Here is a 2,860-nt window from a genome sequence, read left to right as displayed (position 1 = left end):
GGTTCCTTCCCCAGTAGGGTGCTCTGGTAAGAAGTACCCAATGCACTGCCCTAAGAAGCCCTGTTAACTGCCCCCTCTTGGGGTGGGGGAAGAATAGAGACCACCCAGGTTACCGTAGAGAGCCATCACCAACAAGCAGTTGTTTGGAATTCCGGTAACTCCAGCCTGACTCCTACAGAACAGTGACTCGTAAAGATGCAGAGCAGACAGGCGGAAGTGGAAGGGATGGGCCAGCCTGCAGGTTAGGAGGAAAAGGGGCCAGCTTTGGTCACTGTCTTCTGCTTCTCTGTCCACTTCTGCCTCTTCCCCTCGCCTGCTATTGCTCACTCTCCCTCTCTGTGCCAAACTTGTCAAAACCTGGGGGGTTCCGTCCACAGACCACAGACACTGTTAGCCCACCACAGCGATGGCAAGAGTTGAATCCATTGCCAGCAGTGATTTCCCACTTCTAAAAGCCAAAAACCATTTTTCGGCCCTTCTAACATGCCCTACTTGTTCACATTCTAACGTCTCTGAAATCAGGGCATGTCTTACAATCGATGTCTCTCACTAACCAGTTGCCATCAAGTCGATGCTGATTCATGGAGACCCAGTGTGTCGGAGTGGAACTGTGTTCCGTAGGGTTTTCAATGGCTGACTTCAGAAGCCGATTGCCAGGCCTTTCTTCCGAAGCATCTCCAGGTGTACTCAGACTGCCAACCTTTAGGTTAGCAGCCGAGTGCATTAGCTGTTTGCACCACCCAGGGTCCCCTGTCTCTCACGAGCAGAACATAAATTAATGGGAAATCTTAAATCAGACCAATCTTAAATGTGATCCAATAGACTTCAGACTGCACCGTGTTAACCAAAGAAAGAGATCCTTTGTCACTTCAAAACCCATTGCCGTCGAGTCGATTCTGATTCACAGCGACCCTAGGGGACAGAGTAGCACTGTCCCGTAGAGTTCCCAAGGAGCAGCTGGTGGGTTGGAACTGCTGACCTTTTGGGTAGCAGCCAAACGCTTCACCACCGCGTCACCAGGCCTCCTCCTCTGTCGCTGACGGTGAGGACATTACATTGCACTTTGCCATTTGCAGGTTTTGCCTGATCCAGGCCGTAGACAAAGCCGTCTCGCGGGCCAGATGGCTAGAGCAAGGATCTAATGCAGCGGTGAGCCACACGCCTAGGCTGAGTGCCAGGCCCTCTGCTGAGACCCCTGTACCAGGCAGTGAGGATCACAGCCACCACTCTGAGCACTCGTCATCAGCCTTCACAGAATGCTCCGTCTGCCCTTCCAGGCTATTTTCTAACAAACAAGAATACTTTCCCAACATACTAGAGAAACATGCAAAAATCACATAAAACAAGTTGCATAACTAGGAAGGCGCCCCGGCGGCACAGTGGTTAAGTGCTCGACTGCTAACCGAAAGGTTGGCAGTTCAAATCCACTAGCCGCTCCGTGAAAGGAAGATGTAGCAGTCTGCTTCTGTAAAGATTCACAGCCTTGGAAGCCCTGTGGGGCAGTTCTCCTCTGTCCTACAGGGCCGCTATAAGTTGGAATAGACTTGACGGCAGTGGGTTTTTTGTTTTGGGTATCAACAGGGAAATCTCTATGTACAGCAATCTCCAAAAACTTAAGGGGTCTGAAACAGAATCGGGAAAGCTTTAATCAAGTGATCTACGCAAGGGGCACCCAAGTTTCCCAAATGTTTTCTAACGTGCAAACTAGTCTTATTCAAACTACGTAAATCAGCCACAAAGAAACACCCTGAAATTATCTCCTCAGTCTTCTGAGTCCCACAGTTGGCCATTCAAATAAAATAAACCCAAAAAAAGTCAAACCAGTAGCTGTCAAGTTGATTCCAACTCATGGCAACCCCACGTGTTGCAGAATAGAACTGTGCTTCGTAGGGTTTTCAAGGCTGTGACCTTTCAAAGTAGATCACCAGGGCTTTCTTCCAAGGTGCTGCTGGGTGAACTCGAACCTCCAGCTTTTCAGTTAGCAGCTGAGCACGTGAACCGTTTCCTCCACCCAGGGAGCCATCGCAAATAAAATAACAAAGACTTAAAAAAATAAAGTTTCCGCAGTTCCAACTTACTGTCCACAGCAGCGAAGACTCCAACAAGAAACTCGGCCACCTGTTCTTGGTCTTGGTTGCCCTGAAGAAGCTGCAGACCTTCAGAAAACATGCAAACAGCTTCAAGAGGCTGGCGCAACTGCAGCAAGGCATAACCAGCTCGGTAGTAGCCCTGGAAAGGGGAGACAAGCAAAACTTTAAGACGTCCCACGTCTTCTAACACATTGCTGAAGGGAGAGGCAAGACTGACGAGCTGGGAAAATCCGACTCCACGTAAACACAGATTTCCAGCCAGCACTGGACACAGGGTTTCCGCATTACATTCTGTGCCACATTCTTCCCATTATTTGTTAGCTGCCTGGAAAATAATCAATTTCAAATCCATGACTTAGACAGCATCGAACATCCAACACAGAGAGAAGGAAGCAGAACTAGTTCGCAACTATAGGCATGGTTTATTTATTGATGCCTCAAATCACAGCCTCGGCAAGGACAGAGGAATGAAAGATCCTAGAAATACAGTGTTCGCGAAAAGAATGAGATTGTCATGTAAACACAAAAGGTGGTTCCTTCTCCTTTCAGTCCAAGCGAATGCCATGTCCAGTGGGTATGTAGAGAAAAATCACAATGACAAGCCTTGAGATTACCGAGCTCCACATTACAGGCAATAAATACCAGGGGCAAAGAGAAAAAAAAAAAATTTTCTGTAGAGGAAAGATCATGTAAAATTACAATGGTAAATAGAGGGAAATGGCTAGTTCTGCCTGTATACAAACCTTGGGGCTCTCAAGTAGGAATAAAAT

The sequence above is a fragment of the Trichechus manatus genome, unplaced genomic scaffold (genome assembly GCF_000243295.1).
Source record: "Trichechus manatus latirostris isolate Lorelei unplaced genomic scaffold, TriManLat1.0 scaffold00049, whole genome shotgun sequence".
NCBI classification, from domain to species: Eukaryota; Metazoa; Chordata; class Mammalia; order Sirenia; family Trichechidae; genus Trichechus; species Trichechus manatus.
The sequence above is the reverse complement of the archived record's forward strand: the minus strand, read 5'-3'. Positions refer to the sequence as shown.